We start from the raw sequence: 24,639 nt of genomic DNA, 5'->3' as shown, positions 1-24,639 counted from the left end.
CCTGAAGCTTAACCAGAAAAAGTGCTTTGGCTCTTATTGTGAAAACATTATCTAAAGGTGTAGCCTTACACTGCACTTTGTCAGCAAACACAGAAAAATGAGCATAACAAAACCTTAGATAGTTCAAGATGATTCAGGGCTGCGTCGCAGAAAATAGGTATCATACTAAAGCCATTGCTTTAACATTCTATAATGTTAAATCTCTTTTCTCTTGCCTTTACTGAAACTACATTCTCCATTCTTATTGTTTGTCTTCTTTGATGTTTTCTCTATCTTCTTGCTGTTTCCATACCCTAGGCCCATGTATCCCTCTAAGGGCATCATTTTCTTCTTTCTCTATCTGCCATTCCTTAGATCTCTCACAGAATCTCAGCTCCCACTTCCACATAAATAGTTCCAAATTAACATGCTGACCCTGATTCCTCTTCTGAGATTCAGACTCCTATTTCCAATTAACCAATATTTCAACTTATTTGTCTTGTCTACCTAGATGAACCTTGTTCAAAACACCTTAGATGAAACATTCAGGTAATGTTCCTTTTCAAAAAAAGCACATGAGTACGTAGCTACAGATGTTCTAAATTGGCTTTTGTAATCATAACCCAAGAGTCTGAGAACTGACTCCCCTCAAACAGCCAGACAATCTGGAATTTGTAATAATTAAGGTTGGGGGAGGGGGTCTGAAAACCTTGTCCCATATAATGTCCCTCTTGATATCTCCAAGGATTCTTGAAGAAGAGGGAACAGGTGGGATGGAATGGGAGGTTGTATTTCTCCTAGTCACCTTTCCTAGTCAGCTTGTCCTCCAATTTCCTGCTTTGGTTAAGTTCTGAGTCTTAAGGGCTGCTTTCTTCTTTATGTTGCACATATGCCAATGACTCCCAGATTTCATCTCTCCCTTGAGCTCTGGAATAAATTTCCTAAATGCCTTTTCAACACTCAACTTGGATATCTGATAAGCATCTCACACTTAAAAAATACACCAAACTGGACTCTCTCCCCCAACACACCTGTTTCTGTAGTTTTTCCCATCTCAGAAAATGGCATTACCATTCATCTAATTCCTTGAGCTAATAATTCAGGAGTCATCTTTGATTTTTCTCTTTCCCACACACTCAGTAATCCATCCTCTCTATTTTCAAAACACTTACTGAATCCAACCATTTCTCATCCTCCGATACTGTCAGAATCTCTCGCCCAGACACTAGCAATAGCCTTTCATTGTCTATTGTTTCACTGTTTTCATACTCATCTCCCTACATTCTAATTTCTTCACAAAAATCACCATGATCCTCCAAAACATAAGACAAATTATACCACTCCCGAATTCTAAACCATCCAGTGACACATCCCCCAAACACTTGTGGACATCTACTTCTCTGTCGTCATCTCTTATCATGTTCTCCATTGTTCCTTAAAGCTCCAGCCATCATGGCTTTCTTATTCTTCCTTTAACGCAAGAAGCTCTTTCCATTTCAGGGCTTTTGCACTTGATGTTAGTTTCTCCATGGAATGCTCTTTCACCAATTTTTTGTGTCTATAATTTAGTTTATAATTCTTCATCCCAACGAGGTTATTTGTGATTAATTTGGATCCATACTGTATGAGTCATTAGCAGTTGAATTGCCCTAAACTAGAATGTACACTCCTCACTCTTGTTCTATTTTCTTAGCCCTTAATTTCTTTCTTCATAGCATTTATGATAAATTTAAATTCTATTATATACTTGTTTACTTTTTCATCACCTGCCCCCACCTCACTCCCTAGAGTATAAGATCCATGAGAGTGGGATCTCTAGTGGCTGGCACACAGTAGGCACTCAATATATGTTTGTAGATTAAACAAACACGTGGGACTTGTTACTCAATCTTTTGAAACTTCATTTTTCTCATTTGTAAAATGCAAAGAATATAAGATTGAAGTGAGTATACCCCTGAATACTTAACGTGCCCTATTCTATTTGTCTGTAGAGCAATTCAGCTGTCTTTTCATGTGGCCTATCTTGGCTGCACCCTGGGGGAACAGCACTGTTCATATCAAGTATCCTACCTGTGTGCCTCAGTAAACCAATGACAGCTTTACTTATTACATAAATTTTGATACCTAAAAAAAGTTTTTTATCTATGTATTATATATGTATATATTTATATGAGATTACCTATGTGTGTTATATGTATGTATTCACATATTTTATCTCATATTCTGTATATATAGTCATGTAATATTCCTATATACACAGATTATTTGTCTTTGCTTAACTAAAGTTAAATGAATATTGTTGGTTTGTATATCATTTATTACAATTTTTTCCAGTATGATTAGGAGTGGCAATAATAGTAGTGACTGAAATCTTCCGTTTTGCATTATAATAAAGGTAAGTATGGACTCATACAGTGCTCATTGTCTCATTTGATGCCTCAGATTGATTTCAGAAATATCAAGCTACGTGCTTCAATATCAGCAAATCCTTTAGTGCCTCCTCAACATAAGGATGCTACTTTTTTTCCCCTCAGACTCTCTTATATTCTTTAATTTACCTGAAGAAATGGCAAAGTGTAACCTAGAGGAAGCCAAGCAAGTGCAGTAGGACTCGACCATATGTCTCTGGCCGGAGATGTGGTAGCTCCAGCATCATCTTGGTCCCTGGTCCTCACAGCTAAGGCCTTATACCCAAATGGACATAAGCTAGGGCCCCATTGGTCATGCCTGGTATCACTAAGCTGGCTGGAACAGAGAAGATAGAGAAGCTATCTGGATTTTTTCCCAGGTCTAATAGGCTTACCTTACTAAAGACATCTCTTCCATCTCTAGCTTGGGCTTGCAAGGCTGATTCTACCTTGGAAGACTGGGTACCAAAAAAGAAAGACTAAGGCTTCTTAAGAACAGCAGAGCTATCTGAAAAGAAGGGCTTGTTCAAGGAGAAGCTTTAGAAATAAACTGTAATTCAGCCTGAAACAGTACTATTGAGATGGCAGCATTTGTATGCCCATTATCAGACTGTGTAGGGCTATATCCAAATAAAAGATCTCTTGCATTATTTTGACATATTTTCTATAAAGCTCTGAGTTTCTGCCATATCCAAATCCCCTTTCTGAGGTGCTCTTTACATCTTGGTCACTGTATGACTTATTACTGGTCCATAGCTGATTGGGTACAAAACAAAGTCAACTGCAAAAGTTGGCCAGTGACCTATTAGGTGAGATGACATGAGAGCTTGGGGAACTCATTCATTCTCCTGGATTACCAGTGGCTGAACCCATTGGATCTCTTGGATGTATGAACTCATAAATCTCAAGTACCTCTTGAGAATATGAACACACAGAGAGAGTAGGTTGGGAAACAAAGACAAAGAAATTAAGTTATGATAATGGTCAATTTAAAAAATATGAGGGAGTGACCACCAGAGTTCTTGTTGATCAGTAAGGCTACCATCAATTCAGAACTACTGCTGTACCCAGTTTTCTGGGAGGCCTGGCCATTTCTCTTCCTCCCCAGATGACCTAAAAATGAGCTCCCATTTACTAGGGTATGCAGAAGGTATCATTCGTCTTTGCACCTTAAATTAGGTCATAAATGATAGTGTACTTAATAAGTAATAAATAGGGTCTTTATTTTTTGTTCCTTATCTTCCTGAGTCTTTGACTATGCAGGGACACTGAATAGTCAAGATCCTTTACATTTCACTTTCAATTATATAAGCATTGTGACCTCCCAGGCCAACCTAGGACCAAACTGCTCCATATGCATGACCTAGGGCACACAGACTAGAATAAGAAAAAAAGAAAACCTACCACATCTTAAGAAGAAATAGCTTATCCTGGTCTTTGGCATGCATGGCAATCTTGACCTTGCTCAAATGTCATGACCAACTGCTCCAAATTTTTTTTAAAAGGTAGAGGTCAGTACTTTTGAGTGAGCCCTTAGTTCAGGAGATAAATCAGAAATCAACCTTCCTCATTGCTTTCCAGAAATAAAGCCTTTTTATATTGGACAAGTGAGCCAGAACCGTGGCTGACCTGATCATGTCTTCAGCCAGGGCTCTGAATCCTGTCCTGTGCTAACTAGAGACAAAATGGTGGATATATCATCTTCCAAACAAATGCACTGTGTTAGTCAGGGTCCACCAGAGAAACAGAACCAATAGGATTTATATACATATTATATATGTATATATACATATACCTATATATATTTAGAAAGAAAGGGAGAGAGAGGTTTTAAGGAATTGTCTCACGTGATTGTGGGGGTTGGCAAGTCTGATGTTTGTAGGACAAGCCAGGGGGCTGGAAACTCAGGCAGGATTTCTATGCTGCAGTCTTGAGGATAATTCCTTCTTCTTCAGGAAACCTCACTCTTTGCTCCTACGGTCTTTAACTGACTGGATGAGGCTGTCCCAGATTATTGAGCGTAATTTGCTTTACTCAAAGTCTACTGATTTAAATGTTAATCCCATCTAAAATCATACCTTCACAGCAATATCTAGACAAATGTTTAATCAAACAACAGGGCACCAGAGCCTGGCCAAGTGATGCATAAAGTCAACCATCATACACATTATTCATTTAGATTTACTGGTTGGAATTATTTGAGTAGAACAGAAGTTTACCTCTTTACTCTTATGGGGAACAGAGAGAGCTAGAAAGATTGTTAAGTAAGTGAATAGGCTAAATATAATTGTGGATCCAGTTTGTAGAAAATACAAAGTTTCAGAGCTTTGGCCTCTTTGTTTTTTGGTATATAGATGATGCTCCTAATAAGTCTGTTTACTCAGGAAAGCAGAAAGTTTACTTCTGCATCACTTGATGTGACTGAAAACACACATCTCCAAGGTTACTGCATATGGTTGCATGGATTGTGTACTGCACCAAAGTGTCCATCTGAGGGTGTACAACGGAGCTGTAATCCATCCCACACTCTACTTTCCAAGCCATCTGCCCCAGTTGGGGGGCTATGTCTATCTTGAGGAAAGGCACCTTTCTCTCTTCTTTGCTCAAAGGTGCCAAGGATTAGCCAAACCTAGCCTGTGTCTTTGGGGCTATGACCACCCAGAAGAAGTACCTCGTTCTAATCGTTCTAATTTGCACAAAGATGTCTTGGAGGCTGTCCACAGCCACGTACATCTCTGTATTAAATACTTTAAGACACACATCCCAGTAATTTCAGAAAGTCTTTTCTCTCTCTAATTGAGAGGTGAAGCCAGAGATTATCGTAGGTTTGATGTGTAATTAGCTTTCCATTCTTCAGTTGTCAGAACTACCTCCTTTTCCTCCTGTTGATACGTGCCCCATGGTCCTTTCAGAACTGTTCCCCTAGTTTATCTTCCATTCGAAACAGTGTTGAATCTAAGGATTGTGTCCCTTTTAGACCCCACTCCACTGACAGATAATAAAAACGACTTCTTACTTTACCTTAATTTACCTTTGTTGTACTGAGCCATATCACAATTTCTACACTCGTTATCCCTCCCATACACACACACAAAATTCCTGTTAAATGTCTATCTTCAGCTTTCAAAAAACACTTTGTTAGTTTATCTAAAACTTTTTTTTTGCATATTCATCAACTCTGTAATATCTGTATTTTTTATCTTCTCCATTACTATTTTCACTTTTTTTTTTTTTCAGCCTGAACTAAGACCTGCTAACTGCCCTTGGAAATCCCTGGATAATTAATTTTGTTTGCGCAAAAATGGAGGTCTCTACCTTGAAGGTATCCATGGAATGCTTTCCTCTGCCTCCTGGAGATAGGTACCACACTTCCTGAGACTCCAGATTAGTCATTTTTATCAATTGGGCTAGGGACACTCCTGTTCTTTGAGTAGATCATTTCCTTTCACTGGCCACTGTTTCTCCTTTGAAATTGATGGTTCAGGAAATTATTTTTCACGGCTATGGTTATTTAATATTTCCTATGAGTGAACCACGTATCCTGTGATAACTTGCACAATTAGGAATTAGAGAGTAATCTTCATCAACACAAAGGTCACAATCTTCCATTTCAGACAGGGTTATTGGTTAAAAAAGTGGTCTGATCAATTGTGGGGATGAGGGTGGGGATCCACCCTGACTCTATATACAAGTGTGATCAACTGGTCATCTATGCGTGACAACAGCGCTGGCGATGACAGTAACAAAAGTTCAATAGCTAGATAGAGATGCCTGTACTTATATCTTTTATTCCAAATCCCTTCCCCACTCCAAACTGGAATGCCAAGTAAGCAAGAGAGCATCCATTGAGGACAAGATTAAGGCAAATATCTAGTAACAGATGATGCAGAAGGAGGAACACAGGGCTTCCTCCCCGTGTATCTCACCTGGTTGTGAGACCATTTCATTGCTTTGAATACTCTCAGTGCCTCTAAAATGTTTCTGTCACTTTTCAATTATTAATACCATCTTCCAATCCTTAAGTCAGGACTTTTGTGGATATCAGCACATTAATCATTACCAACACCACAGGGGCGTTAGAAGAAAATCTCATTTTGCAGCTGAGAAAACAGAGGCTGAAATCAATTAAATAACTTGGTCAAAGTCACCTAGGTAGTTAAGAGACAGAGCTATATTGCTAAACCAGGGTCCAGTTACTCTGATTCCAAAGTCCAAACGCTTAAATACTAGTCTATAGAGCTCATGCCACCGCCGCCTCCACTACAATATGCTGCGGTGCCTGAGTTATTGGTGGACAGTGGTGGAAGCCCTGGACCCGGAGTCACCAGATTGGGTTCCAAGCCTGGCCTCTGTCATTTGCCAGCTATGGGCAGGTCACCTACCTTTCCTTATATGTAAAATGGATTTTAATAATACTAGCCTTACCTTCCTTATCGGCATCAAATCGATAACACATGAGAAATGCTTGCAAAATCGCCAAGTACTGTTCAAACACATGGCCTTATGTTACTTTGTAAGCATTCTTAAGTCACATTTTAATGCAGATATTCTTTTTCTGAAAATGAACAGTAAGTTCTTCAAGGGTGGAAATTAAGCCTATCATTTCTTGGGGCTACTTGCTCCGAGAATTCATCTTGTGCCTGATAGGAAAGCTCCTCCCCACCCCACTCCACTCATGTTCCCATACATATTTTACCTGATTAGCACACCCTCCTGTCCCTTGGAGAGAGAAGGTGGAGTGGAGGACAGAGAGTCCACGACTGCTGGGTGTTGCTGATGAGTTCTAGGATGTGAAGTGAGCTGTGTATGTCTTGGGGGAGGCATAGGTTGAAGGAGGGGAGAAGTTCAAACAAACTTAAGTAGCTCTGGCTTACATCTCTTAAAACTATTACCAGTTCTTCCTTTCCGCCCCTCTCTTTGTATCAGTCACTCCATCTGACCAAGTTTCCTGAGATATGTAATCCTTAACCCACAGCAGAGACATTTTGTCTTCTCTGATTTATTTATCTCTTCCCCTTTTTTACACCTTCTACATTGGTCATCCTATGTTCCCCGTCACTTGCCCAGACTGACCAGTTCAATCAATTCTTGTGGAATGAATTCATTTCTTGGGGTACTTGAATATTTTTGTGGTCTTCCCCTGGGCTTCATTCCAGTTGGCAGCTAAGGGAAATACTACTTTTTAAATTTTAATTTCTCAGAGTAAAATAATTTTAAATATGTATTATCCATGTATATTATTTTAATATATATATTGAAGCATACAATATTAGTTGCATCATGGTCAATGAGGCCACTCAGGCAGCTCATCAAACAGCTCATCAGAGAATAACAGTAAAGAAGGATCTTAGCAAACAAAACACAGGATACAGTTTCTTTCTCTCGTGAATGCTAACCTTCGGGTTCTGGGTTAGTTTCCTAGGACTACTATACAACGTACTCCATATTGTGTGGCTTAAAACAACAGAAATTTCTTCACTCACAGTTCTGGAGATCAGAAGTCCAAAATCAAGGTGTTGGCACGGCCATGCTTTCTCTGGAGGCTACACGGGAGGATCCGTTCCATGCCTTTCTCTTAGCTTCTGGTATTGCCGGCAATCCTTGGCCGTCCTTGGTTGACAGCTGCTTAACTCCAATCTCTGCCTCTGTGGTCACATGACCATCCCCATGTCTTCACATCATCTTCCCTCAGTGCATGTCTGTCTTTGTGTCTCTTCTCCTCTTCTTATAAGGACAACAATCTTATTGGATTAAGGGTCCAGCCTACTCCAGTATGACCTTATCTTAGCACATTGCATCTGCAATTACTCTGTTTCCAAATAAAGGTACATTCTGAAGTTCTGGGAGGGACACAAATTTTGGGGGCCACTATTCAACCCTGTACAGTTTCCCCATGGAGGCAGCAGCCAGAAATCAACCTCTGCTTTTCTCTGTTGCTTTGAGGATGTTTACAGATAATTAAGTTAACTCTGCAGAGGCTTTGGGAGTGGGTTCTGGTGGAAAGAACTAGTGATTAGGAAGGACTTTTCCAACCACATGTAAGCACTGTCTCTTTGCACATTACTTCTACCCAAGATCTCTTCAGCCAAATATACAGTGTTGATATATAATTCTTGGGTTCTATAACGCAAAATTTTATAATTACCTTCACAATCCTTTATCCTTAGCTCCAGAGTCTAGAAAAAACTGAAACCTGAAATTTTTTTCTAAGTTTGGTACCAATTCTATTCTGGTAGCAAAACCTCACCTGAACTGATCTAGGCCACTTTATAATGTGAACATTTACATGTTTCACTGCAAAAATAATGTTTGATTAAGGGGTTCTGTCCAGACACCCCTTAACCCTGGGAGTTTTATGCTATACACTGTGTATGCTCCCTATTACTTTTTAAATTCTGAAAAAAACTCTTAAATATGAATTTCCAAATACATATGGCTCCAAGGATTTTGGCAAAGAAAATACAAGCCTATTCTTTCAATTAGGATTAATCCAATCAAGTAGAAAAGCTGCCACCCCTAGCTTTGAGTTCTTCCAGTTCGATGGTTCTTAGACCTGCCTGCACATTACAGACATCTGGGGAGCTTTTAAAAATCCTAATGCCTGGCTTTTACCCCAGATCAATTTAACGAAAATCACTGGAGGGGGGATCCAGGCATCACCATTTCTGAAACTCCCCAGCCAATTCCAATGTCTACCCAAGTTTAAGAACTACTGTCTGGTCCTGACCCAGCCATTCACACCGTGCTTTCTGGTTGAGCCAATCAGAAATCCATTCTGGACGCCTCCATGACCAGATCCTGACAGTACCCACCTACCATGAAGCACAAACAGTTACAAACAACAGCTGAGATTGGTAAAAACAAGAGGACTTCACATGTTACAGATTGATTGTGTCCCCAAAAGAGAAATGTTGAAGTCCTAACCCTGAGAACCTCAGAATGTGACTTATTTGGACATATGGTCATTGCAGATATAGTTAGTTGAGACAAGGCCGTACTGGAGTAGAGTGGGCCTTTAATCCTATATGACTAGCATACTTATAATAAGAGTAGAAGAGGGGCACACGAAGAGGAGAATGCCATTTGAAGACAGACATACAGGGAGAAGACAGCCATGTGACAACAGAGGCAGATATTAGAGTGATGCATCCACAAGGATTGTAGATGCCAAGGATTTCTGGCAAACGCTAGAAGCTAGGAAGAGACAAGAAAGGATTCTACAGGTTTCAGAGGGAGTATGGCCTTGCTGACACCTTGATTTCAGACTTCTGGATTCCAGAACTTTGAGAATAAATTTCTGTTTAAGCCACCCAGTTTGTGGTACTTTGTTATGGCAATCCTAGGAATCTAATACACCATGTGTGTGGGAATGAACCACAGCACTGTGTTCAGATGTCCCCAGAGCTCCCTAGATCCACCATGAACAGCTAGTCATGGATGTCAAAGCCCAGCAACCAGAAGTGAATTGAAGGGGGCAGCTGGCTCAGCATGAGAAATGGAAATAGCAGTAACTAACATTTATTGAGGGCTTAATCCCTTCTAGGCACACATTACCTACACTAGTTCATTTAATCCCAAACAACCCTTTAGGGTAAATACTATTTTTATCCTGCTTTTAGAAAAGAGAAAACTGAGGCTCCTGTAGATCAAGTAACTTGCCCAACGTTGCTCCAATAATGAGAAGAAGAGCCAGGATTTGAATCCAGTTGTACCTGACCCAAAAGCCCCCGTTCTCAGTGTCAGCTTGGGAGAAAACTCTTGCTGAGCCCAGAGATCTCACCAAGGCATCTTTCTTAAAGACTCAGAGACCTAGTTCAGCCCGCTGTGCTTCAAGAGTGGGAGACATGGCCCTGATGTGACAAACACAGGCGTTTGGCATCCAACTCTTGCAGCTGCCAAAAAGAATTAAACAAAGTGCCTGAAAGCAAAGGAAAGCAACAACAAAAATGCCAGCAGCAGCAGCAGGAGGAGGGAGGGCCCCATTACTACTGGTTGAAGTGTGAGGAAAATTAAAGTTGGTGATGCTTCAAGGTTATGTTGAAATTCCAAAGCAGTGGGCTTTACATAACCATGAAACATGGAAATTAAAGTATTACTGATGTTCACACTGTTTATTTCAGGACTTTGCTTTCCATCTCACTTTGTCTCAACAAGTCTCAATTCAGTCAAGCACTAACCGCCACAGAGCAAGGAAAAATGATGGAGATGCATGTGGGTATGTGTGTCTGTGTGTATATATATATTAAAAATGCAAATAAATTAGGAACAGAGAAAACTGAAAAAAGGATAATATAATCTACTTTGTTTGCTTCTGGCTATGCCCATTCATATTAAGAGAAAGGAACAAAATTGCAACGATTATCAGGTCCCAAAATCTTTAAAACACTTTTCAGGCAAAAGCTTTCTGAATTCACCTTCCAAAGCATCAATAACTTGTGAATCCTCGACAACAACAATCACGAGATTTATTGAGCATTTCCTATGTCCCAGACACAGACACAATTAATCCTCATAATAGCATTATGAAGAAAGCATGATTATCACCCTTTTGGAGAGGAGAATATTGAGCTTACAAAACTGGAACGCCTGGCTCCAGGCTACAAATCTACTAGGAGGAAGAAGCAAGACTTGAACCCAGGGCAGCCTGCCTGACTTGATAGCTAGAGCTCTGTTACCATGTCACCTTTCTCCCGCTGTTCTTCTGCCTTCTAGCAGATTCTGTCCACTGTGCATTGCCAAAGCCTTCCCTCCCCTTACCTCTTATCACAGTTCTGAATTGTTGTATATGTATTGACCACTAAGTGCACAACTTTATTTTTCTCAGACCAGAGATTTTAAGTTATCAAATTGGAAAAAGCAATCCAGGCTTACCTTCCCACACTTTTGATTATAATGTGTGTTCATACTCGAGGTAAACAGTGGTTTTTCCCATAGCCATTTTGGAGCAGAGTGACTACACAAACTCTCGAATAAGGTTCCTGTTCAATTTTCATAACACGGTACTCTCTTGCCAACTGTAGTTTGAAGACAAAATTTTTTATATCTGCGCACCAAAACTTGACTTCATTTGACTCCCTTAAACAAAAGGACGGGACAAAAATAATTGTTGCTTACTCTTCCCTTCTCCATCACAGAACACATGCGTAGTCCCCGGATGTAAGACAAACAAAGAGGAGATATTTTTTATGTCTCATCCTTTTGGGATATGGATAAAAAACTAAAAAATCAAACCCAGAAAAATTTTCCCTGAAGTAATACAATCGTTTAAAAAAGATCAGGAATTTTGTAAAGATTTACAAAAATGGAAAAAAGCAAGCAAGTTAATTGGAAAACATACGTATTTCAGAGTTCAGTCTGAGTAAACAGTATTTGTGGAAAATTTTGCTTAACTGATCATAATACTTTCTGACCAATTGACAAAGATGATTATAGATTAAATGAGTTCTGTGTCAGAGATAATTCTAAATGTTCCCCACATCCTGTTTTGTATTCCTCATTCCTGGAAAGATGAAAAACTGTATTTTCCAACCCCTTGAAGGTAAATGAAGGCATATGATGAGTTTTAGCCAACAAATTGTGAACAGAACTTATGAGTCTTAGTTCCAGGATGAGGCTGCGCAGAGGAAATTCAATTCTTTATTTCCCTACCTCAGTGATCAAGGAGGTCTCACATTGAGATGGTAGAGACATAAAATAGGCTGCATTCTTGAGCCATGGAAATGGTTACTTTGGAAAGTCACCAGAACCTGTAGCAGATTTCATGTGAGTGAGAAATATAATCCTACAGGAACAACATTTAGACCTTGTGTTCTCTTTGAGGAAAGAGTTTTAATAGCAAACTTAGTTTCTTTAATAAGTATCGAGATATCTTGAAATCACAGTATTACTGATGTTCACAATGTATATTTCAGGACTCCAGTTTCCATCTCACTTTGTCTCTACAAGTCTTGATTCAGTCATGCACTTACCACCATATTTATATAGGAACTTTGTCAATTTTTCTCTATTCTTGGTCTTTTTTGTATTTCATTGATTTTTTTAACTCTTATTTTTATTTTCTTCTTTCTACCTATTGTGGATTTGCACGATTTTTTTTTTCCAGCTTCCTAAGGTAGAAAAGGTCTTAAGAACTTCCTGGGTCATTGGTATAAGACTCTTCCTTTTAAATAAAAGCATTTAATGTTCCATGTATACTTAAAAAAAAAAGTGCATTCTCCACTTGTTGGCTGGAGTGTTTTATAAATACCAATTAGCTCAAGGTGGTTGACGGCATAGTTCATGGAAATCCATATATTTAATATTTTTTTCTTAAGTTGTTCTATTGATTACTTACAGAAGGGTGTTAAAAGCTTCCATTATAATTGTGGATTTATCTATTTCTCCATTTAATTCTGTCAATTTTTGATTCATGTATTTTAAACTTCTGTTATTAGGTGCACATACAGGTCTTCCTGGGGACTTGACTCTTTTATCGTAATGAAATATCCCTGTGTCTCTGGGAATCTCTGTCTTTTCGTTTTCTTTGATACTGATGTAACCACTCAAGCCTTCTTATTTGCTTTCAATTTACCTGTGTCTTTATGTTTAAAGTACGTATCTTATAGATACAATGTAGTTTAGTCTTGCTTTTTAAGAAGCCAATCTGACAATGACGTTTAATTGGAGTGCTTAGAGCATCTATACTTAATATCAGTTTTGAGATAGTTGGATTTAGGTCTACTACTTTACTATTTGTTTTCTGCTTCTCTCTTCATTTTTTTTTGGAGGAAGATTAGCCCTTAGCTAACATCTGCCACCAATCTTCCTCTCCTTGCTGAGAAAGACTGGCCCTGAGCTAACATCCATGCCCATCTCCCTCTACTTTATACGTGGGACACCTGCCACAGCATGGCTTGACAAGCAGTGTGTAGGCCCACACCCGGGATCTGAACCTGTGAACCCTGAGCTGCTGAAGCAGAACATGGGAACCTAACTGCTGTGCCACCAGGCCAGTCCCTCTCCTCAATTTTTGTTCCTACGTTCCTCCTTTCATGCCTTCTTTTAGATTAACTGAGTGGTTTTAGAATTCAATTTTAATCTATGGATTTTTAGCAATACCTCCTTACATTAGTTTTTAGTGGTTAAGAAATTAAAATATACATCCTTGACTTTTTAGACTCTATTTAGTGTTAATATTGGACTACGTCCCATAAAATGTAAGAGGCTTGCAACTATGTGTGGCCATCTATCCCTCTCTTTCTGCTAAATTTGTCACATGTATTATATCTATATACACTATGAAAGTCCATAATAAATTATTGTAATTTTTACTTTAAAAATTATGTCCTTTTTTAATTAAGAGAAAATATTATCTTTTAGATTTGTCCCTCTATTTGTGATTTCCAGGGTTCTTCATGCCTTCCTGAAGATCTGAGTTCCCATCTGATATCATTTTTCTTCAGCCTGAAGAATTCCCTTTAGCACTTTTTATAGTGTAGGTTTGCTGGTGACAAATTCTCCTACTTTCTTTTTATCTGAAAATGTCTTCATATTGATTTCATTCTTTTTTTTTTTTTAGTTTTATTGAGGTGTAATTCATTCTTGAAGAATATTTTTACTAAAATTCTGCATTGAGAGATTTTTCTACTTAGCTCTTAAAAATATTGTTCCATTATTTTCTGGCTGCTATTGTGACTGATAAGAAATCACGAATAGTTTTAATCAAATTGTTATTGTCCTGTATGTAATGTGTCTTTTTTTCTTCTGCCAGTTTTCAAGATTTTCACCTTAGCTTTGATTTTCAGCAGTTTTACTGTGATGTACATAGTTGATTTTCTTTTCATTTATATCTTTCTGATTCATAGAACTTTTTGAATCTAAAATTATTTTCATTTTTATTAATTTAGGTAATGTCAGTAACTATTTTCTCACTTTTTTCCCTCTATTATCTGTCTCCTCTTCTTCTGGGGCTACAATTACATGTATGTTAGACCTTCAGAAATTGTCCAACTGGTCCCTCAGACTTTGCTCATTCTTCTAAAAAAATCTATTTTTCCTCTGTTTTTTAGATTGCATGATTTCAATTCATCTATTTCCACGTTTATTGTCTTTTTGTTCTATCATTTACAACCTACTGTTAAGCCTATCCAGTGTTTCATTTTTATTCCAGATATTTTATTTTTCAGTTCTACAAGTTATATTGATTTTTTAAAATAATTTATAGTTCTCTGTTAGGATTTCATAACTTTTCACTGTTTATGAACATAGTTTTATTTATATTTTTGAGCATAGCTGCTTTAAAATTCTTGCATGCTAATTTCAAATTTGGGTTTTCTTCTGGATATTGTGAATATTTTGTTGTGGAGACTCTGGATTCTGTTATTTCCTTCAAAGAATATTAATCGTTTTATGGCAGACAGTTAAGTCGTCTAAACTAAACTACAAATTCTCTCTCCCTTGCGCTGAATAACAGCAGAATCTCACTTCCATTCTTTTAGCCTTTGCAAGGCTGTTTGGAGTCTGGTTCTCAAACCCAGAAAGTCTGCTGATTTTCTATCTGCATTTCAGCCCTGCAGAGCTTAGTCTGGGGACTGCCATCAAGCTAAGGTTCTTTAAACGTTAAAGACTCACCCAGTGTTGTTACCTTCTTCCAAGTATCGACTCCTCTTCAGTATTTCCCTGGTTTGGTCACTTTCAAGTGCCTTCAGGTACAGTCATGCGCCACACAATGACGTTTCCATCAATGAGGGACAGCATGTATGACAGCGGTCCCATAAGTTTAGTACCATAGAGCCCAGGTGTGTAGTAGGCTATACTATCTAAGTTTGCGTAAGCACACTCTATGGTGTCCCCACAACAATGACATTGCCTAATGACACATCTCTCAGAACGTATCCCCATCATTAAGTGATGTGTGACTGTATTTGTTCTTTATATTTTGTCCAAAGTTTATAAGTCTTACCTGCTGTAGGGTTAGTCCCATAAGAGCTACTAGGCTACTACAAGAAGTAACACCCTCCATGAGTGAGGAATAAGCTTTGTGTGGTTACCACTGGTATTCGGAAGTGATTTTTAGTACAGCACGGTTTAGGCTAGCTTCATTAATACAAGGTACCATCTACAGTATTTTTGTTTTGATTTTAAAATACGCGGTTTGTTTTGGAAGCAGAGCTTCTTGAGTATTGTAGTTAAGGTTTTTAAAAATATAACGTCATTTTTATTTACTTTCATAAATTTTCTGTGGGACACTGATCACAAAATAAAACTTCTTAGTCATGGCACTTTTCAGAAAAGCAACCCATGCAAAGTGTGAAAGATTATTTTATTCATCATTGATTTTCCTAATATTTGTACCATACCTTCCTGACCATTAGGATTCCCTTGAGACGTCCTAAATGTTTTTTTTACTCACAATTTAAATTATTCTAAATATTTTATATTTCGCCATCTTAACCTTTTAAGACTTAAAACTTTTAACCAAACAAGTTAATTCTTCGTATAATATTTTGGATACTATGGAATACTATGGAATGGTGCCTGGCTGCTTTTCCCTCTCTATAATCTGTTACTCTTTCCAGTTGCAGGAGCCTGGACAGATAAAACTAATTTTATTTCACACAATCCAATAGAATCAGAATAGAAATGACATAGCTTTTGCTTTGAATTTTTATTTATTTAACATTCACCAATAAATTATTGAGCCCCTATTGTGTACACATCCATCATTTTACTCCTACCTGTGATAGTCAAGGGTAGGGCTACCTGTGGTTCAAATATTGAAAGTATTAATAGATGAAACACACAGTGTCTAGAAAATTATATAACACTGTCCAAATTTACACATTGCAATCACATACTTTAACCTATAAGAAAATTCTCGAGACAAGTTGGAGAGTTGAGTAATTGCCCAGATTCTCTTAAAGATTCAGAACCTCAATTCTCCATTTGTAAATATCTTCCCCTAATTTAAGATGAACAGAGGAGCTCTACTCCCATATATCTCCTATCTTTTCTTCCATCCATTCATTTCCTCTGTGTCCTCTTTGCTTCTCACCTCTGTGGCCCCACCTTCTCTGACTGTTTGTCAGTTCTACTCCCCATGGCTCCCTACTCCAATGGTACAGGTTACTATTATAGATTCTCTTTTATAGGAGAAGAGTAGACGAGGAAAGAAACCTATTCTGCCCTCAGGGTGTGGGATCAGTGTGAAAATTTTTTCATACTAGCTAGATTAATTATTCTATGGGTATTATGCAAGAGAATCTGCATCCTTCTCATATTTTCACCTGGTATGTGTCCAAATTTGATAAAAGAAAGGAGAAAGAGAGAAAAACAAAAACATTGTGACACATCCACCAGGTATTGCCATTGGTACAGGGTATCACCGGTGAATGAGAGAAGTCAGGGTTATATGCAACTAATTTTAACGTAATGTGGAACAGATCAGCAGCATGATTTACAACATAATCAAGTATGGGAAAGAAGCACTAACTCTGCTACTGTTCCAGGAAAATTTTTAACACAAGGATGTAACATTTGAACTGAAACACACCTCCAGCCTTTAGTATTAGCAATTCTTTCTGCCTAGAGCATCCTTTCCCCAACTCTTTCTTTGCTTGACAGATAGTTACTCTGCAGGTATTAGCCCAAGTGTTGCCTAGTTACAGGAATCTTCATAATCACACTTTCCTGAATGATAGACTTTACCATTCTCTATCACAGCTCCCTCTTCGTTTTCTTCCTAGAGTTAACCAGCTTTGTTATTACTGTATATATTTTATCATTCTTTTTGTATTCACTCATTAATTGCCTGTTTCCCCAACTTGAATGTAAACTGCAGGAGGACAGGAATCTGAGTCTTATTCACTATTATATTTCTAGCCTCATGCCTAGCACATAGCAGATGCTGAATAAGTATTTATTGACTAAATGAATTGTAACATAGTTACTGGTTTGTAAGTCTATCATCTCCATTAGATGTGAACCTTGAAAGAGAATCCTATTGTATTCATTTTGCAATTTCTTTTTTGTATGGCAATTCCTCCTGCTCTCCCACAGATGGTAGGCGCTCAGTAAGTTCTTTTTTCATAAAAAATAAATACACAAATTGTTATTTATTCTTCCTTTACCCCCTATTCCATTGGAAGGAAGATAAAGAAATTCTAGGCTGGAATTTTTTTTTTAACTTACCAAAAAGTTTAAGGAAAAAATAAGTTGTGCTAACCCAAGTTGGGCAAAAATAGTTTTGCCATCTCACAGGAAGAAAATCAAAGAAAAACTTTGGAACACTTTCTATGTTTGATTGGGGATAAAATAGTGACAAGATGAAATATTCAAGAATGTGACCACTAACTAGAACGCTGTTGAAAAATGTTTTGATTTTTATCCTTGGACATGTCATGGTAGGTTAACGGTTTACGAGGTGACCAGAGATGGTATTTCCTCCCTGCCAATGTTTGGTACATCCCTTTGCCTCAAATGTGGTAAACATCTTGAATTTATTCCTTGATGTCCCAATTTTAAGATGGCAAGTCTACCGGCATGAAGATGAGTCAGAGCCAACAGAAATATAAGCTTTAAGATTAAGCACTGTCTGATTAAATAAAACACCTATACCTGATCCTAATAAAACTTTTTTTAGTTTTATGCATTAGTAGGACTTTTTAAAGTCTAGTCCCCATTTCCTGTCATGATAATCTTGGAGTCCTTCACCAGGGTTAAGGAAATTGCTGTGAAGGTCAATTGAATGATAATTAAACATTTGGCCAGAAGCTCTGAGGTGACCAATTCAAAATGAACAAATGTTGGTTACCTACCATGTGCACCACCAGAATCAAATAGATATCACTGGCCCCCTCGTTGTGTGCCATCTAGTGGGAGATGCTGACATCAAAGCAGGCAATTATGGTTCCAAGAGGCGAGGGCTGGACTAGCTTGTAAACGTGGTGCCGTGATAGCTCTCAGAAGGGGCACCTAATCCACGCATGATCAGAAAGATTTTTCCACAGCTACATAGCGAATGGTATAAGATAGCTTGATCCCGGTTTATTTTTTCCAGAAGAATCTCTATCTTCAGGATAGCTTTTCTTTAAGCATTGCCATCACACTCTTATTTATTGAAATTTTTTCTTAGAATACTCATTCTCGGTTGCATCAATCTGTCCCATGTATAAATTAAACTAGTGCTCATATAACAAAGCCATGTCTAGACTCCAGGTTATGAGCGTTTTCTGCTAAAAATACACGTTACGGCTAGTTTCGTTCTTCAATAACTAATCTTCAGTGTATGAGAAACAAGATTGGTCTGCTTTATATCTCCAAAGTAATTAATATAACAAGTATCTGGTGCATCAACATTTTTGAATTAGTGGGATCTGAATTTATGAGATGAACTAAACTTCATATAGAAAAACAATTAATATTAATAATGCAAATTTTGTAAAGCATAGGTAAGCACATGAGAAAAACAGAAGTCACGTTAGGATAATACCAAGTTCCAATGCAGCAGATCTGGAGAAAATATTGGCCATTGGAGATAATGAGGTCAGATTAAAAAATTCTGTCTACTTGAATTATATGACCCATGAGTGTTGAGTGCTTACTCTAGCTTCATCACCAGGGCAATTATAATTTATTGTATGTATTGGCTTAGATGTCTTTCTTCACTGGTAAACAGAGTTCCTTGAGAGTTGGGATCAAGTTTTTGAATCCTAACGCCTAACATAGTAACATAACTGGTATATAATGTGGGCTCAATCAATACAATCAAATAAATAACCGGTTGGTTGAACAATTAAGTAAAAGTGCTGAACATTATGCAAATGTAAATAGCTCCATAAAGGCAGCTATCTCTTTGTTTTGTCCATGTTTGATTCCAGAGCACCCAAAACACTCAATAAGCTTTTGCAGAATGAGTGAGTGTGGTCACTCCTGTCTGTGTGGTGTAGACATGGTCTCTACGGACAAATCTTATCAACAGAGTGAGCATCCTGCAAATATCTTAAGGATGCTCAAGGCTGCAGGAAGTACCCTCAGAGGCTACTTAGTTCATACTCTCTTGTCCTGGTTAGAGAAGAACAGAAGCTTCCTTTACCTGGAAAGTCCCTTTGCTTGTCCACTGTAGCAGTAAGGAGTGACCTTCGGTAACAAGCAGTGACAAGTATATCTTGCATGAGCAGAAGAATAAGAAATCGAGTTTTTCAGACTCCAACCAAGAAACATAGTTTACTTATTTAGGATGGAATTTTATTTGCACATCAAGATCTATCCAGCCAGGATTAGAGCCATGTGAGAATGAAAAAAACAAATCCCAACCACCACAACACTGGCAAAAAAACACATTTTCACAGGTTAGCAATAAAGCAAAACATTTTTCATTCTTGCCTCAATTTTTTGGCACAGCCAAGGGACAATTTTCTCAAGTCAAAGGGAAGAGCAAAGAAGAGAATGCAATATGCAAGCTGAGTGATCATAAACATTTTGGAAAAGGATGAATATGGCTAGATGCTGCTCAGAGGCCTGATTTTTTGAGGAGTCCTTAAGCAAGGTTTCTTGCTTGCTTGCTTTCTGTGTCTGTTTCTTTCTTTCCTTTTTATTGAAAGGCATATTTTCCTATCCATTAAGATTTATAGTTTTCTGCCAACTGCTTAGCTGGAACAAGTTTTTCCTTTAATTTAACAATGCACATATTAGACTGTAATGTACCCATAAAAATTTCTTCTCAGATAGTGCTTACAAAAATGCATTTCTTTAGGACTCATGATGAATAGAAATATGGTACACGCAATTCGGAACCAAGTAGCTCCCATTTATTTATTGAGCGACTATGTTGGTGCCATTGTTGTTTCACGAGAAGGTCAAATCCAATGAATTAAACATCTCCAGGTTCTGACAACCACATAATCTAAGGGTTTTCAAGAAAAATAGGACTGTCACTGATTTTTCTGGCTCATTTGGTCTTCTGTATGGCTCTACCCATTAGCTGGTCTCCAAGAAGGATTCATCTTCATTTTCCCATCATTGCCAGACCCATGGACTTTGTGGCATTTACCATAACACACTAAAAATTGAAGGCTTAAAGAGGAATTTGAAAGGAGAGAAAATGTCTTAATCACGCTTTCGTAACTTTTGGTGAACAGTTGGTTTAAATTTCCAAATACGTCTTTTCAAAAGGATAGTATCAAAAGCATGCAAAAAATAAAAGTCTAAATAAAGTACAATAAATTATTTCACTGCTAAGGTATTAGATTTCAAAGAGAGAAGAGAGCACACATGAGGATATTAGAGTGGACTATATTGGATCTTTGGGAATTGCTGTCAGATATTGATGAAAACAGAGAGACTGTAGGAGATCAGATAAAAGAGAGAAATGATTACATTTGGAAGAACAATGTGAAATACGTGGCCAACAGAGATTTCAAATGTAAGCTAATAGCAATCCACGAAAGAACAAAGTTGGAGTCAATCCCACATCTTTAACCACATTTACAATCATACAGCATCTGTAAAAATTTTTACATAGCATTTTTCCTTATTTCAAAATTTGCAAAATACATATTTAATAGGTTTAGCATGTCAGTCAGCAATTTTGTCCACAGGCAGCGAAAAGGATTTGTGTTTTTACAAAACGGGTTGGGTTTTGATGCTCTGCCCTTTCGGCTCTGCCCCAGCCAGCTGCAATCATGGCTGATTCACAGCCCAGAGATGCTGTAAACAATGTGTTCTGTACATTTCAGCATCCATGCGGGTGAGAAAACCACTCATCTTAGACTTTCATCTTCTTTCTCCAAAGTTTCACACCCGCTCAATCTGGAACAGAGAGTCTGTTTTCAGATTGATTACTGTCCTCCTTACCTTACCAAAAATCACCAAAGAGAAAGTGATCTGAGAAAGCTTTTCCCAAAGTATGTTTTCCTATCTGATAGGAGTATTAAGCATTACATTCAAAATGATCAAAGATTACTCCAACTGAAAGAAGATTTAAGGAACAAATAATTCAAAAGCCAGCTGGGACAGTAACTGGGAAATTGAGCTGAGTCAGCCAGTTCTCCACAGGCAGGGTTGTTGAGTGCACCTGGTCCTGAATGCCCCCTGCAATGATCTCATTGTGTTAAGATAACCTGAAGTGGTCACAGCATGGGTAGCCGTCTGGTTCATTTCAGTTATGTAGATGTTACTTCATTACATGATGCAAGCTTTTCAAATTGCCCCCAGTTGAATTCCATCTTTTTTTCCTATCCCTAGTTGTCTGTATTTGCACCAAGTGAACAATTAAAAGAAAAAAGATAGCAGATGTCAAGGCATGCTGGAAGGGCATCCTAAACCAATTAATTAATTGCATCGATTCTACCCGTCATATATCTTAGGATCTATTGTAGCAAAGATTTGCTTCAGGACGGAGCATGAGCACCTCAATTAATAGCTGATTGTTTTTGGATTGGAGACTTTTCCTATCTTTGTGGCAATAGAAAAGAAATACAGAAAGGAATTTGTAGGCCAAAACTTCTCAATACTACCCAAATTTTTCTATCGTTTATAAGCAGCCCTAAACTGACTTGATATCAAAACTTTGAGTTACATAAACAGAGGTTCAGAAAGCTTTTCCACTCAGCTCATGTCATCTGCCATCCGTAACAACTTCCTTTTTACTCCATATTTATGTGACTCTATGTTCTGGAGGTTCGCAACAGAATACTGTACCTTGCAGTAGAATTGCAAAGAGAATTATGCACATAAGGTATGACACAGAGAGTTTTCTTAATAGAGATAGGTTAGAAAGGGGGTTTATTTTCTTAATTTGCTTTCTCAGATATAGTCGTCCCAATTTCTCTGGAAGTAGAAAATACAGCTAACAGTCATACTGCTTTATTAGAGAATTTACATCTGTTGGTATCTTTCAACAATATCCCTGGGACAGATTTTTGAATTTGTTTCAATCTTGATTACAGTCTACACAATGAACAAAAAATATTTCTACACAATGACAAATCCTAACTGAAAATAATATTGTTTTAGTTTTGGGGGGAAAAAAAGATTTTTCAAGTAAAGTCTTTCACTTTGTATTCTGGAAGAAAAAAAAAAAGAAGTACTAGGGAGAATTCGTGTCTTTCTCATAAGAAGTTACATTTTATCTGAGAAGATTTAGGTGGCATGATGGCAAAGATACAGGCAAAATAACCTCTTAGTTAAAATGTCTTGCAATTCTATAATGAATTTATGTCACAGCTCTTTGCATGTTTTTCTTCTCCAGGTCTTTCATCACATTCTAGTATCTAGATGTGGTTATCTGAAGGTACTCTGGGGTGAGACAGTCTGAGCCTGAGTCCTCCATCAGCTCTTAGTAACTGTGACCTTAGAAAGTTACTCAACCTTCCTGATCTTCAGTTTCCTTATCTGTAGAATAGTGACAATATTTCTTCCATTGTAAAACTCTTGTGAAATTGAGACAATGTGTATGAATTTCTTCACTCACTGCCAAGGATATGGTAATTGCACTATATTTGATACTAAATTGGCAAAGTTTTTATAAAAAAAGAGTAATTTTCTGCTGCTTTTAGCAATCTGGCTAAGAAAAAGTATAAGCCTTGTAAAGTATAAACTCTTTTTCCTCCACCGGGACAAGACCCTCAGCCCTCCAGCACGTGGTTACTGCTCATGACCTCGTCCTACACCCAGTCAATATGTTATTACTATTCTTTCAAGTAAGTTCAACCTTCTCACCTCTTATACCCACACCCCCCTCAGTGGTCTGAGTGATCGATACCTTAATGGGCAGAAGAACTTTCTCCCAATGTTTTATTTTATTTTCACTCTATCCTAATGACCACTCTTCAAGTCAAACTTTATTATCATGGAACTATTATTGTTGTAAATCAGATTCCAAAGAAAAACAGTATCAGTAGATTTCTTTCCACTTAATGTGTTATCAAACAATATCAAACGTAGGTCTAACCAAACACGTGTCCTCAATCTGTGAAGAAAGGCCTGTAGGTTGACCTGAAAATTGGGTTTCATATCGCTGACTCCTCTAAGAAGAAGAAACAAAACAAGAAAAGCGTGCCCCTGCTGATTACCTTTGAAGAACCTCCCTCGTGCAATGTGTTTGGCCATAACAGGATTTTCAAATGGATGTTTTTAGTTGGTTTCCTATTAAACTGGCTGGGTTTATTCACTTTAAGGGTGTGATAGATGAAAGAATTCAGCTTTCAAAAGTTCATAGGTATCAGTTATCTATTGCTATACAAAATACTACCCCAAAACTTAGTGACTTAAAGGAGTGACCATTTTATTTGCTCATTGTTCTATGGGTCAACCACTTGGGCTGGGCTCAGCTGTGAAGTTCTTCTGTGTATGTCACCTAGGGTCGTGTACGAAGCTGCGGTTATCCAGTGACTAAACTGGGCATCCATGGGCTAACTTGGCCTCACGACATCTTTGGACATTAGTGGTCACAGTCAGTTGACTGGGCCACACGTCTCCAGCAGGAGAGTCTGGGCTGGTGGCTTGATTCCAAGAGTGCAAAAGCAGAAGCTGCAAGACCTCTTGAGACTCGGGTTCACATGCTATCACTTCTGCTTCCTTCTGTTGGTTAAGGCAAGTCATGTGGTCAAGCCCAGAGTTACGCATACACAGGGAGGAATTGCAGCAGCCATGTTGCATATAATGTACCATACCACGGAAACCTTTATAAGAATGAATTAAGCTATGTTTCATTTCTACTCACCTTCCTGATTCATTTAGCTGACTTTTTTTTTTTCCTACCATGTACTGTGTGCTGGGTTCTAGTGATGAAAGGGGATATATATAGCTCTTGCTGTATGGGACTCGATCCCTGCCAGAGAAGAAGGAAAGTTAGTAGACTTCCTGCATGGCTTGTGTCTCGATGACCCTGTGATGTGGGTAGTTGTGTTCAGTTGAACTGCTGAACCTGGCCAGGCACATCCAGAGATGTGTGCCATTCATCACAAAATGGCCTGAGCAAGAAAGTTTACATATGCTGTTGATAAACCCAACCTCACTACAACCAAATAATAGAATCAAGCAAGTCATGAAATATTTTTGGCTTAGACTAAGTCAGTTACATGCTATCACACTTGAATGACAGCACAAGTGTTTGATTCCCATTTAGGACATAGCAGGGTAGTGGTTAAAAGCTTGGCTATGCAAAATGAATAAATAAATAATATAATGTCTCAATATCTTCACTGCATAACAGAAGCTATACTATAGTCTACCTCATAAATTAGAGTTTGGAATAGAGAAAAGAAAATGCAAG

The sequence above is a fragment of the Equus caballus genome, chromosome 30 (genome assembly GCF_041296265.1).
Source record: "Equus caballus isolate H_3958 breed thoroughbred chromosome 30, TB-T2T, whole genome shotgun sequence".
In the NCBI taxonomy this organism is placed as follows: domain Eukaryota; kingdom Metazoa; phylum Chordata; class Mammalia; order Perissodactyla; family Equidae; genus Equus; species Equus caballus.
The sequence above is the reverse complement of the archived record's forward strand: the minus strand, read 5'-3'. Positions refer to the sequence as shown.